This window comes from Periplaneta americana, chromosome 6 (genome assembly GCF_040183065.1).
Source record: "Periplaneta americana isolate PAMFEO1 chromosome 6, P.americana_PAMFEO1_priV1, whole genome shotgun sequence".
In the NCBI taxonomy this organism is placed as follows: domain Eukaryota; kingdom Metazoa; phylum Arthropoda; class Insecta; order Blattodea; family Blattidae; genus Periplaneta; species Periplaneta americana.
This window is the reverse complement of record NC_091122.1, coordinates 164,161,124-164,176,954: the sequence shown is the minus strand read 5'-3', so window position 1 is coordinate 164,176,954 and position 15,831 is coordinate 164,161,124.

Genomic DNA, 15,831 nt, shown 5'->3' with positions numbered 1-15,831 from the left:
GATCCAACGAATTTTATCACTACTCGTCACATATAATAGGTCTATAATAATTATAGAATATGTTTTTAATTAATAAATAAATGAAATAATGAATAATAAAATAAATATTAATGAATGATAAAGGAATATACGAAATGAATAATAATAATTAATTAATTAAGTATGATATAGTAAACTTTTAAATTCAATGAGCAACATGGTTTTAGAAAAGTACGGCTAACTATAGATTGTATAGTAACTAGTGCTGTTCATCGATCAAAATATTTAATCGATTGACTATTTGAATTTAATCGTTTAATCATAGATTAATCGAGTTTTGATTGAGTTGAAAAAATGTTTTAGTATACTGTAATACACAATTATGTCCCGCGCCATGACGTCGCGCTCTAAGGCATCCCGCCTAGGACTCGCGTTACGAAATGCGCGCTGGTTCGAGTCCTCATGGGGAAAGAAATTTTCTCATGAAATTTCGACCAGTGTATGGGACTGGTGCCCACCCAGCATCGTGATGCACTTGGGGAGCTACGATAGGTAGCGAAATCCGGTTGGGAATGCCAGCTATTACGGCTAACCACACGATACCTCCATTCTGGTTGGATGATCGTCCACCTCTATTTCGGCATGTGGGCGTGAGGCCAGCAACCGGCTGGTCGGTCTAGGCCCTTCATGGGCTGTAGCGCCACGGATTATTAATACGCAATTATTGTTAAATTTAACTTGTGTTCGGTGATAAGCATAAGTATTAAATGTTGTATATCTGTATATATTGTATCGTTATATTACAAAACAACTGTTTTAATTACTTACTAACATTTATTATGAGGCTTATAATTTATTGTGTCAATTTCTCCGAAAAATTTTGAGACAAACATAAATAACAAAAAGTATGAAGACTCAGTTAATACTGCTTCATCCATGATTTTAAACATGTGAGTGCATTCACATGCTCCGAATTAAGTGCTGCTCTACGTTTAGTAAAAATGTTTCCTGCATCATTAAACACGAAAAAAAAAAAACTTTTTTTTTTTCTGTCAAGCACTTCTCCACGATCGTTCAATTTAAATCCAAACGTTTCACCGAGTTGACCTCTCAAATTCTCATATGACATAATGGAGTTTACATTTTTCACAAACCACAGAAAACTGATTTTTTTTCTTTATCAAACTAAACACACAACCTTCATATACAAACTCAGTACAGAAACTGCAACTGCAAAAGTACAGCGGTCGAAACAGAAGACTGACTCCTATTGTAATGGAATTACCAGATTTTAGAAAGAGAAGTGGATAGTTATACTCTCACTTGCACACAGTGTAGACATGGCTATTTTGTAAGGGATGAGGGGGACGAATCCCAGAAAAGTATGCATTTTATATGCTAGGAAGATGAGCTGACAACAAGATGGAAGTTTTCATAGAAAACCATAAAACTTAATAAGGGTTTCGCATTGTGTTTCAACTTTCAATAGAGGTAGACTAGGTCACTGTCCTCATATCTCCATCTCTTTCTGAAGTGTTTGTGCAAAGAGCTTACAGTTAGAAAATAACAGTACTATTGTGCTTTTAAATAAGCAATTTCCGAGAGAGAAATATTGTCGAAATTTTTAGTATGAGTTTGTATTAACAAAATAATAATTAATATCAACTACAACCGATTAATTTTAATCGACTGGATTATTCGATTAAATATTTTTGATCGATTAATCTTACAACAGAAATTGATCGATTAATCGATTAAATCCCACAACACTAATAGTAACTAGTCAGCGAGGTAAATTCCTCATATTAACACAGTAAAGAAGTTACAATGTGAATCAGTGAATTATTATTGATATTACAATTTCATAATATTTCTGTAGGACGAAAAGTCATATTGGACTTCAATGGATTTCACCGTAGTTTCTTTGGAATCGAGTGTGAGAATTCGAGGATATAGACTCTGAATTAAAATAAATTTGGTAAACTCATTTTGTCTTTATCTGCGATTTGTCATTCAGAAATTCCTATGTCTTAATTTGATATTTTGATATTTTATAACTGAACAACTTCGTGACTGAATTTCGCGATATTCCGCTATTTCTAAGGATCAGAAAATATTTTTATGATCACTGGGATATATTTTAGCTTGTATACAAAACAGTTAAAGTTGTAGAATCTCCACAAATTGCTATATTATTATAATTACACAATTATTCATGTGTAAATTCCTTGCAAGTAACTGTACAACACCTTTAGGGGACATGGTGGAAGAGAGTTTTAACTTTGCACGACATGAGAGCAACGATATTCTTCGGCCGGTTAACCCCCAGGAAACAGACTCCGCTAATCATATGGGTTAGTCCTGGAGCCATTCTGGAAGTGATGGAGGAAACAAAGCACTTCAAATATGTGAACATGTTGGGAGTCAAACTCGAGACCTCTCTTCCGTCATCATCTTACTACATGTATGCATTCTTTGGCCTATTTCTTTGATGTTAACTGTATTTGCTAACTTTTGTAGTTGATATTATTGTATGAAATATTGAAACATAAAGACATCCCTTCAAATAATTGTAGGCCTAAGTAATTAAGAGTGCGCATTACAATACAATAAGAAAAAAAAATCCTGTTGTGGGAGTCATGCATAGACTAAAAGGCATATTACAAGAGGAACAATTGAATTGAATTTTTTAAAAGGGTGTAAGTCACAGAGGCGGCCCGTCCTTATGTGCTACATTGCTACAGCACAATGATAATTTTTTCTCAAATAATGTATTTGCAATACCAAAGTATTTAATCTGCCATTTGACAATTTGCCGTGGTTATGTTCACGACGTGTTATAGAGTGTTTTGTTTTATCTCTTCGCTGCCTCAGGCGGTACGTTGTGCTACTCAAAACTCTGCATGAGAATGTAGACAACTAATGCGCATGCGCGAAGCTGAATCACTGCTCTGATTGGCTATTTTTACGCGGGGAAGTGCTGTAGTCAGCTTCAGCACAACACAGCTTGGAGATTACAAAAGTAAAGCGTAACGAAGGAATGCTTGTTTGTGGAAGAACTCGGAACTATGTGCAATGTATTTGGTAAGTCAATTGTCCGACCGCTGGTGCCATCTACCTGGTTTTTGAGGTTCCTCCTGAATCAGTCAGTCCAGAAAATTGAAGCCAAGGAAGTATGTGACCATATAATTCAGGAAACTACTCATCGTTTCCTATCTTTAAGCTACCTAGACGTAACAAAATTGTTAAACAGCATAATTTTCCTGAAGGCGAACTTGAAGTTGCTGTCAACAGCTATATTGTACTGAACAAAAGAGTGTTAAAGACACAACTTGGAGTTCTATATAGAAAAGACCCGACTTCCGAAATATAGATGGAGCTGTTCAATTGTTACAATACATAACATAGCCTCCAACAATTCACAGGATCCATTCTGTGAAGTAACGAAGTTGTTAAATATTTCGGTTACAACACCAATGACCACTGCTGAGCCAGAAATATGTTTTTCTTGCTTGAAACGCATAAAAACGTTTTTAAGGAACACTATGTCCCAGGATCGCCTCACTGCTCTTGCAATACTGTCAATAGAAAAGAGTATGATGTCCAAGATGGAGGGGTTTAACACCAGGGTAATTGACAAGTTCTGCAGTAGGAAGGAACGCCGTATGGACTTCATATTTCGTTACTAGACGAGTCTCAAATTAAGATAAATACATATAAGTGTAGGCCTATACAGTAGGCCGATATAGAGATTGTAGCACACTCATTATTTTGAGCACCAGCCGCTACTGGAAGTCATAATCATGTACTAGACAGAGAAATAACGTAAAACTGGTAACACAAAATTCTACTGAATATGACAGATCAGATGATCGAGTAAGCCATTAAATTGTATGATATGGACCAATTTATATTGCCTTCGAAATTATCTATTAACCATTCACGAATAGCATGAGGTTTGTGTGCAGGACATCCATCCAATTGAAATCAATTTTTTTTCGATAGTAAACCCCTATTACTGTAGCTCCAATGTATTGCTCCAATAACTGCAAGATTCTTTCGCATATCAGGCTTTCATCAATAAAAACATGTCCGATGATGTGGTGCTCATATTCTTCCTCAAACATTAATCTTCTCTGGATACTGAGTTTGTTTGTCTTGGTGTAACTCTTCGTCTTATTTGAACTGTTGTATCAGTGAAGCGTGGTGAGTCAGTGAAGTTATGGTTTTTACAGTGCAGTGAATAGTTTCGATCAGTGATAATTTATAATGTCAGTGAAATGTGTTCTATAGTGTCAGTGAAATGTGTTATATAGTATCAGTGAAATGTGTCATAGTGCCAGTAGAGTAAGTAAGATGAGAGTAAAGTGAAATACTATTATCAGTACCAATGTGAAACTTATGTAGGGCCTGTATATATGTAGGATGTAGGTTGTATTGTAAAATTAGGTTCACTTATTAATTAAATTATTATTAGTATAAATATGTGATGTAATAGGTTAGGCAAGTGTCATAATAGTCATAATTTAATAATTGAATTACATTAAAAAACCTTGTCGGTGGGAGGTTTAAACTAAAAAATAAGAAATCCTAGCATTACTGTAACTATAAAGAAATTAAATTCTGACTTTTTACATCGTTAAAAAAAAAGTAAATACCATAATTCAATTAAACATATAGCAAGTAATATTAAGTATTCACATTAAAACTAAAAGCTATGTCAATCTTCATTAAACTATGGTATTCACTTAACGTTAACCCTTGCTTTCTCCATTTTTAGTAAATGGCACTTGGCCCACTATAGCTCTGTAACCTTCATATATTAATTAATTAGATTTACGATTATTATCCAAAGGCAAAAATTTATCTCTAATGGTGTGAATGAGAGGGAATTTTTTTCTCTACAAAAATGTAATAATATTTATGCTCGACCATGCCGAAATGTACTAATTATACATCTGGTAGCAGTCCTTTAATGCATGTCATTAAAGTACACCTACTCATTAAAGGTCAGGTCTTCAGCCAATGATAACTCAGCTTACATGTGTTCAGCCAATGACAAGTCAGCTTTGTACCCTTATAAAACCGCAAGTATTGATTATTCTCGGATATGCAATCGAAAGAGAATTAGCGAAAAGTCACGGAGGCTGGAAATCCAATACTGTCGCAGAAGGTTATGTTCTGTTACTATAATAATTAGCGTTAATTGTAAATAATATTCAAATAAATTCAATTTGTCATCTCGTTTTTCAATGTCGAATTCAATAATCAAGGTTATAATATTATAATATTATCAAGTTTAAAGGGAGTACATCGAGGTCAATGACATTATTGTTCCTCGGAAAAAATCAATACTTTCGCGTCTGCGCACATCTCACAATTCACGACCTAGAACAAGGTCTATTCCGATCTTGTCAGTTACAAATAAAATGTATACATCTGAATACCGGTAATTTCAAGTTAGAAATATGGTCGAGCATAAAAAGTCGTATGAAACTCGCCTATAATGGTAATTAAGAAGCTCGTATGAAAATTATGAAACTCGCTTGCGCTCGTTTCATAAATATCCATACTCGATTCTTAATTACTATCATTATAGGGTCGTTGCATAATGTACTATTTCTTGTACAATAATTAAGGGAGCTAATATTACATTGTATACATTTTAGAATTGAAATCCCTATGGTCCGTGTTTTAATCCACCACCCGGTATATATGTACACTTAGTGCTAAAAAATACACGTTGCAGTTGAAATGCAGGTTAGATAATATTAGGTGTGTGCAGTCTGGGCTTCTTCTGTTTTCGGAGTGAAGTCTCGCAGCCTACTGAAAGTCGCCAGCACCAGGAGGGGGCCGTGAGCTGAGCTGAGGGATTACTCTCCCCGCCTCTAATTCTCTAGCCGGAACGTACACGTCAAATATGTCAAGGGCAATTGACAAATCCCCTACTCAAAATCTACCCGCCCCTCACCTCTCACGAGACTTTTGAAACGTGGGATTTTATTAGAGCAACTTGCGGTACCCTCAGTGCCAAAAGCTTGTGCAACACTTAAGACAAGGGTCCTATTGTTCTCCAAGACTTATTGTAGCCTATGTCAGCTTCAAGCGACCCCTGGATCGATTCAACAAACAACGAGAGTGTATTGATTTAGTATGTAGTAATAGTACGTTAGCTTAACATTCCATTATTTTATACTCCAAATATTAACTATGCTCATTTGAAATGTGTTAAAATAGATAAAATGAGTAAACTAAGCAACAATAACCTTTAAAATCACCTTTACCTTTTAACTTTGCTCTAGAGTATGCCATTAGGAAAGTCCAGGATAACAGAGAGGGTTTGGAATTGAAAGGGTTACGTCAGCTGCTTGTCTATGCGGATGACGTGAATATGTTAGGAGAAAATCCACAAACGATTAGGGAAAACACGGGAATTTTACTTGAAGCAAATAAAGAGATAGATTGGGAAGTAAATCCCGAAAAGACAAAGTATATGATTATGTCTCGTGACCAGAATATTATACGAAATGGAAATATAAAAATTGGAAATTTAAATAATTTCAAGGGAAAAATTGTTCCGGGGCCGGGTATCGATCCCGGGACCTCTGGTTGAACGTACCAGCGCTCTACCACTGAGCTACCCGGGAACTCCACCCGACACCGTCTCAATTTTTCCCTTTATATCCACACAACTCGCGTGGGCTGACGAAACGCCAGAGACCCACGACGAGTGCACACAATCTCTGTGTGACTTGGAATTGTGGTTTTCTGTTAACGTACACAGTAACGTGTATATTATGCAAATCTAGTCTTTCAGGTGAAGCTCCCTGTAAAGCAGATTTGAATAATTTCAAGGTAAAAATTGTTATATTACCGGTTGTTCTTCATGGTTGTGAAACTTGGACTCTCACTTTGAGAGAGGAACATAGGTTAAAGGTGTTTGAGAATAAGGTTCTTAGAAAAATATTTGGGGCTAAGAGGGATGGAGTTACAGGAGAATGGAGAAAGTTACACAACACAGAACTGCACGCATTGTATTCCTCACCTGACATAATTAGGAACATTAAATCCAGACGTTTGAGATGGGCAGGACATGCAGCACGTATGGGAGAATCCAGAAATGCATATAGAGTGTTAGTTGGGAGGCCGGAGGGAAAAAGACCTTTGGGGAGGCCGAGGCGTAGATGGGAGGATAATATTAAAATGGATTTGAGGGAGGTGAGATATGATGATAGAGACTGGATTAATCTTGCACAGGATAGGGACCAATAGCGAGCTTATGTGAGGGCGGCAACGAACCTCCGGGTTCCTTAAAAGCCAGTAAATAAATAAGTAAACTAAGCAATAAATGCAATAAAAAAATGGAGTAATGAGCCAAACGGATTATTTGCTCTTTTATAAAACTTGTTCCTCCTGAGATTCAAGAGCCCCCAGAACCAATTAAAAACTTACTTATCGTAGTGCATCCGTTATCAACACACTTTTAAATAACATAAGACAGTAGGCATACAACATCTTATTCCAAGCAAAAGAAATACATAAAGTCATTTCTACGCCATCATTTAAAGTTCAAACATAGGCTTATCATTTAATTGGAAATCTTCTTCCAGCTGAGAGTAAGAGCCTTCAGTTCTTACAAGTTCAGACTTTGACCAATTGTCTATTAACTTAGATCTAATATAATTTCAATCTTAAAAGTAGAATAGACTGAACATCTCCAGAAAGTATTACATGATAACAGTTAAATTCGTAGTTTTAAATACAACTTTCAAAATGATTCAGGAGCAAACGACTTACAACATACAAAAAGCTATTACTCACTGAGTGATTACAAAACTGTATTTAGATTTAAGTCAATATTTATTTCTAACAAGTGCAGCGAAGCGCAAGGGTATGGCTAGTCAGTTTAATGAAATTCAATACTTAACATTATTCCTCTGTTCACTTATTCTCCTGTAGTTCAGTTTCTTAACAATAGATAGCAAGCACATAGGAGGACGTTCCAGCGTACGAAGTTCAATATACCGGTACTAGTAAATTAAATAAATATGAATAAAAGTATAGTATTACTTTTATATTATTAATACTACATATTGAATATTCTGTTCATGAAATAGTCTGTAGCAATGTCACGAGAGGTCTGAAATTTCGCTTGTGGATTTACCTGGGAAATCTCAGACCTCGAGTGACATTTATTAGGACTATTTCGTGAATAAAATAAAAATGTAAATAATATATCCCTAAAATTCGATCACAAAATGTTAATAATTGTATATTAACGAATACTTAACCTATTCAGACTTTGTGAATTTGAAGTACTCGTAGATGAATATCGATTACTGCTATAAAGAAATCGATGTTATTATTCAGTAATGCCAATTGAGAAAAGCGAAATACAGGTTTAACATTGTTAATTACATGTACTGCACTTTTCTCTTATTATTATAACATAAATACATTTTCATTATCTGCTGAAATCATAATTTAATTTAACAGTAACAGAGGGGGACAGCTATGTACCAATGCTTATGTATTCACAGCGAGACATGTTGCTACACAGTGAAGCCATCTCTGTATAGATAGGCCTAATTAAAACACGAATTTTATTACGCCATACGTAAGGCAGTTTGATCAAAGACCTTATTATTACTATACAATGTCTTTGGGTTTGATATGCGATGATGTTACATAAATTTGAACATCTGACTTTCTATTAATTGTTTGATTTCATTCACAAAATACAAATTTTATAGGCTACAGTTATAGGTTAAGTTATCTGTGGAAGCAGGACCAATGTCAGTTGTGCCTTATTTTGACCGTTACAATCAGTGCTACACGAAAACATTTTTTATAGCTCGACAAATGCATTCTCGCTGTAGTGTGTAACGGAACTAAAGCTGCATCTAAACAGTTCAATACTCCAATCGCGTATGCGTGCAATGTGGGAAGAATATTGAAAGAAGCAAGTTTAAAAGGTACATTCAATTAAGATGCATGAAGATTTTGTGTCTACATGGTGCGCCGTTTTGAACATCGTCTTCACTGCGTAAATATATTAATAATATTAAATATCAATCTTGGATTCATTGCTTTAAAGTTGAAATAAATGTTTAACCGTGTAGCTGCATCTTAATGGATTCATGATCAACAATTTACGGGGAAACAGTTGGCGACAACGACTAAACAAAAGAACGACCATGCGATAAATTGATAGCGATAAACCTAGCTGCAAAAGTTATCGCAAAGTGTGATTGTGAATGTTTGGAATTCAAAATTTCATTACGCTTCATTGGTCGAAAATGGAATGACGTCATATAAACGAAATAGTCGAGATGAAACTCACTGGTGGTGTATTTATGACAATTTCGTTTCTTGTGTAATAAAGCAGCATCAAATTTTTTATGATTGTATAGAAAATAACAAATAGGCTACATATGAGCAATTAAAATTAGATCTACTTCCTAGTTTTGAAAAGCCCATTAGCAATGTGATTAGCTTGGTGCAGAATTGGAAATTCTGAAGAAAAAAGAAACACATGGATTAGAGGTTGTGTATCTCCGTACCACAGCTCTTATTTAAGTGAATTAATTAGGGAAGAACATAAATTTAGTCACCATCCTTTTCAAACAGAATGCACTCGATCGCATAATCTTTGTGCATCAGTTTTCTAGCGACACAGTGCATTACTGGTGATTTAAACGCTAGAGTGGGGCACAGATAACGTCGGAGTAATCCATTTCAACTGTCAATATCGCCCCTCCACTGTGACAGGGTACCCCACCCCCGCTGTACACTCCGAGGTAAGCAACGTTACCGATCGTCAGTGATGTGCTTGTCACTCCTCTTTGGGATAAGATGGACGTGATTTGAATTCTTCTTGATAGTAACGATATTTATAGTAGGTCTAGATTTAGGGTTCAATGTAGTTTGTGTTGAGGATCTAGGCCTATTTCTCTTTAAGGCAATATATCGGTGAAATAATGGTGAAAAATTAAGAAATGAGACTGTATCAAATAATTTATCCACATAAGCAAGTGTGGCCGAAAATAGTGTGCTGGACAGTTACAATCGAGTACAGTATATGCAGATCTTATTTTACAAAATAGCCTAAATTTCAAAATGTTCATCTGTCTTCAAATTTGGAAAACATATACTCTAAAAACAGTTTTAAAAAGTGGGTTTACCATTTTATGTAACTTATAAGTAAAAATATTCTCATTAATGATAATTAAATAACAGAAAAGTAAAATATTCAACAAATTGGACAGCACATAGTTAATCATTTTTACATCAGCATAAACTAGCAAAATATGCAGAAAGCAATAGATGATCCCACATATGATACTGGGGAGTTTTAAATCTACAGGATTGAGGTATTAAATTATAGTTTATTTAACAACGCTCGCAACTGCAGAGGTTATATCAGCGTCGCTGGTGTGCCGGAATTTTGTCCCATAGGAATTCTTTTACATGACAGTAAATCTACTGACATGAGCCTGTCGCATTTAAACACACTTAAATGCCATCGGCCTGGGCCGGGATCAAACCCGCAATCTCTAGCACAGAAGGCCAGCGCTATACCGACTACGCTACCCAGGCCGACGATTGATGTATTGTATAGATATTCTTAGTATAATTTTGAATTTCATTTTTCTCATCTTTTATTTTTTCAGCATTTTGAACTTTTCAAATTACTCTGCGTACCACAATTTTTTAACCATCTGCTTTAAATTTTCAGGAACACTTTAGATATATTTGAGTAAAAACTCATGTGCAATTGTTGAGAAATAGTCATTGGTTCCATTGTTATTAAATATTGTTCATATTTCATATGCATCAAAATTAAAAATTAAATAACAACTATAGAAAATATTTTTTTCTACAAAACTAATTTAAATTAAACAAAACCTGCTCATCATTTTGTTTATATTAGTCTTTTAAGTACAAAATAAATTTTTAAATATTATGTGATAATCCGTTTGTTACAAGGAGCAAGGAGCATTTTAATAGTATATAAAAACGGTAAAATCTTAAATAAAGATATTAATATTTAAAAAACTATTTGACACAGTTTAACAACATTTGGTGTGTAATATCAGTATGATAAAATACTGGTATGGTCAAAATTTCAAATTGATCAGATGAAAATTGTAGATTTTAGAATTTCATGGATGCATTGCCTTAAAATTCATGGCCTTTGAAACCACGTCTTCGATTTCTACCGGAAACATGCCAATATGCTCACGAATCTCGCCATTATTGGGCGTTTCTGGCTGGCTCCAATACATGGTCGTAAGAGTTTCGCAGAGAAAGCAGAAATTTGTCTTTTATTTGATTTTAAAGCAAAATAATGTGGTACAGTAGAGCGTCTCGTTTAGGCACAGTGGAAACGTAAACAAAGTGCAGGGGGAGGACGAGCAGTTCGATAAACACGAGGGATGCACAAGGTTTTAGTTACAACATTTATGGCGGAGCATTAATTGAAATTATATTTTTCAAAAAACACACAAAACGAAAGAACACAAATTGCATAACTTTATCATATACACATTTTAACAAACAAGCAATTGTAACGTTGAAATAATTCAATATAACAAATCAAATTTGCTACTTATATGATGTTGCTTTCAAGCAACATTTTTTGGGGTCATGAATTTCATTCCCTGTATGACTACTGTAACTGAATAAATTGAACTTTGAGAAGGAATAATTATGTTTAGGAAATAATCTTATTATTAAACTCGTTCATGCCACAAACATTCACTCATGCCATAATCGTCCACACCTTTGGAGTAACGGTTAGCGCGTCTGGCCGCGAAACCAGGTGGCCCGGGTTCGATTCCCGGTTGGGGCAAGATACCTGGTTGAGGTTTTTTCCGGGGTTTTCCCCTCAACCCAGTACGAGCAAATGCTAGATAACTTTCGGTGCTGGACCCCGGACTCATTTCACCGGCATTATCACCTTCATCTCATTCAGACGCTAAATAACCTAAGATGTTGTTGATAAAGCGTCGTAAAATAACTACTAAAATAAAAAAATGCCATACTCATCAAGTTTATCCACTTGTTGCATAAATAACTATTATCTCACTTAAATATCCGAAGAGCTATATTTGCACTTGTGTTATTACTATTGATAATGGAAAAAATAATGATAAAAATGATGGTAATGTTCATGGTAAAGTCGACCTGGGTAGAGTAGTCGGTATAGCTCTGACCTTCTGTGCTCGAGGTTGCGGGTTCGATTCCGGCCTAGGTTGATTGCAATTAAGTGTGTTTAAATGCGGCAGCCTCATGTCAGTACATTTACTGCCATGTAAAATAACTCCTGCGGGACAAAATTCCGGCACACCGGCCTCTGCAGTTGCGAACGTCGTTAAATAAACCATCTGTAGTAATGTCACGAGAAGTCTGAGATTTAACTGGAAAATCTCAGACCTCGAGTGACATTTATTAGGACTATTTCGTGAATAAAATAAAAATGTAAGTAATATATACCTAAAATTCGATCACAAAATGTTAATAATTGTATATTAACGATTACTTAACCTATTCAGACATTGTGAATTTGAAATACTCGTAGATATATATCGATTACTGCAATAAAGAAATTCGATGTTACTATTCAGTAATGCCAATTACGAAAAGCAAAATACAGGTTTAATAATGTTAATTACATGTACTGCACTTTTCTCTTATTATTATAACAAAGATACGTTTCCATTATCTGCTGAAATCATAATTTAATTTAACAGTAACAGAGGGGACAGCTATATACCAATGCTTATGTATTCACAGTGAGACATGTTGCTACACAGTGAATAGATAGGCGTAATTAAAACACGAATTTTATTACGCCATACGGAAGGCAGTTTGATCAAATACCTTATTATTACTATGCAAGATCTTTGGGTTTGATATGCGATGAAGTTACAAAAATTTGAACATCTGACTTTCTATTAATTGTTTCATTTCATTCACAAAACACAAATTTTATAGGCTACAATATAGGTTAAGTTACCTGTGGGAGCTGGACCAATGTCAGCTGTGTCTTATTTCGACCGTTACAATCAGTGCTACACGAAATCATTTTTTATAGCTCGACAAATGCATTCTCGCTGTAGTGTGTAACGGAACTAAAACTGCATCTACACAGTTCAATATTCCAATCGCGTATGCGTGCAGTCTGGGAAGAATATTGAAAGAATCAAGTTTAAAAGTTACGTTCAATTAAGATGCATGAAGATTTTGTGTCTACATAGTGCGCCGTTTTGAACGTCGTCTTCACTGCGTAAATATATTAATTAATATTAAATATCAATCTTGCATTCATTGCTTTAAAGTTGAAAGAAAAGTTTAACAGTGTAGTTGCATCTTAATGTATTGTAAATTTTATTAGTAACAACAATGTAATTTATTCGTCACAACAATAATTCCTTTCTACAATTCACCTTAAACGCTCTCGTCAACAATTGGATCTTCACTCAACACAGTATTCGTTATAGCACTCCACCGACGACAATGACAATTTACTTGGACTATTACGCACAACAATGAACTGTTAATCTTAACTAATATTTACAAAGCACTATTTACAAATCAGAACTACCAGTTCTCAGTTCACAGTTCTTCTATCTCAGTCACTCGAGTTCACGGTATCTCGAACCACAGACCTTCAGAGACAGTTCACTGTACTCGAACTCGGGTCCCTCCAACTGCGGTCCACTGCACTCGAACTCAGGTCCCTCCAACTGCGGTCCACTGCACTCGAACTCAGGCCTTCGGATGCTGACGCAGATGCGGACGCACACTCGAGTCGAACTCCGGCACACAAGTCTGGCTTGCTTGCTCTGGCTTACTCACTGACTGAATAACTGAAAACTCTAACTGCAAAACTCTAAAACTGCTGTCGTTCCTTCGCGTCCGTAATTTATAACCACAGCGACGTAGCCTCGAAGGTTCCATGCGTCTCTAGAGATGGCATTCCAGAAAAAGCCAGAGGCCTCTCCTCTCTACCAGCACCAGATGCGCTCGCACTCTCGCTCCACTCTCTCGCCGCGTTGGCCCTTTCCCCTCTTCGCCGCGCGCCATCACAAAGTGCTCCGCGCGATCTTCTCTCTTGCGGGACGCTGGTCGTGAGTTCGAATCTCACGTCGCTGTCACAGTATTCATGATCATCAATTTACGGGGAAACAGTTGGCGACAAGATCATGCGATAAATCTAGCTGCAAAAATTATCGCAAAATGTTACTGTGACTGGTTGGAATTCAGAATTTCATTACACTTCATTGGTCGAAAATGGAATGACGTCATTTAAATTTTTCATGGTAATGGCGACAAGGAATTTCTGCAGTCCTAGGCATCATTAAACACAGTAATAAAATAATATAGAATCACTCCATATGAAGTAGTGAACGATATTCGCTTCTGGTTAGTACAGGAGTTGGGTATTGTTAGATATAACTGTTAGTCGAACGCAAGAAGTGGTAACACCGAGTGTCGAAGGCGGTTCCGATCGATGGTGAGTATACCCGCCGAGCGCGCGGGCTCGAACTGGCGCCCCGGGGCGCTTGGAGGGCGGCGGTTATGCATTGGTCACGACTGAGAGGGAGATGCCGTGATACAATCCTCCAGATCTGCCCCGAGGAGCGAGGGAACCAGTGATAAACACTGCGAGAATTGATCCCGCGCCTCTAGAATTAAGAACAGCCCCGGCTGGCTCATTTCAAAGTCTGATTCTACGTAACGTGAATGTATAGCCAATAAATACTGTAATACACGCGGCTCATGAAGCCTTCGTGTAAACTAACAAAACTTGGACCTGTGGCGGCTCCGTCTTTGAGTTGCCGACTTCTCGATATCGACTCTGTGAAATTTGTAGTGGACTATCAAGATATTATGCAGCTTATTGTTGCCTCAACGCTTGCTTTGTTATCATGTCTCATTCACTTAGGGTCTTAGCCTATGAATAGTGATGAAAATATTCCTGAAAGTTTTCCCCTTATTCAGCAATATTTTAGCTTACTTTGTTTTAAGCTCGACCATGCCGAAATGTAGTAATTATACACCTGGTAGCAGCCCTTTAATGGATCTCATTAAAGTACACCTATGAATTAAAGGTCAGGTTTTCCACCAATCAGAAAGCATCATTGTAGCAATATGAAAGCGCAAGTATCGATTATTCTCGGATATGCAATCGAAAGACAACTAGCGAAACGTCACGGAGACTGGAAATTCAATACTGTCGCAGAAGGTTATGTTCTGTTACTATAATAATTAGCGTTAATTGTAAATAATATTCAAATAAATTCAATTTGTCATCTCGTTTTTCAATGTCTAAATAAATTTCAAGGTTATATCAAGATTAATGTTCATTTTACTCTCTAGATTATAACAAGGTCAATTACATTTGTTCCTCGGAAAAAATCAATACTTTCGCGTCTGCGCACATCTCACAATTTACGAGATATTGCACAAGGTCAGTTCCGCTCCCCAGTCACATAAGAATAACATGAATTTATGAATAATTTCAAGTTAGAAATATGGTCGAGCATAAAAAGTCGTATGAAACTTGTCTATAATGGTAATTAAGACGCTCGTATGAAAATTATGAAACTCACTTGCGCTCGTTTCATAAACATAGGCCTACTCGCGTCTTAATTACTACCATTATAGGCTCGTTGCATAATGTACTATTCTTTAAGTTTTATAATTGCACTGATACTGGTATAATTATCAATTTTCCAGAAAATTTTCACTTACTAGGTATGAGTAATAATTTTTGCTTATTAATTTGCTAATTTTTTAAATTTAATTCATATAATCATAAACGTTCCTGAAAACTTGCCCCTT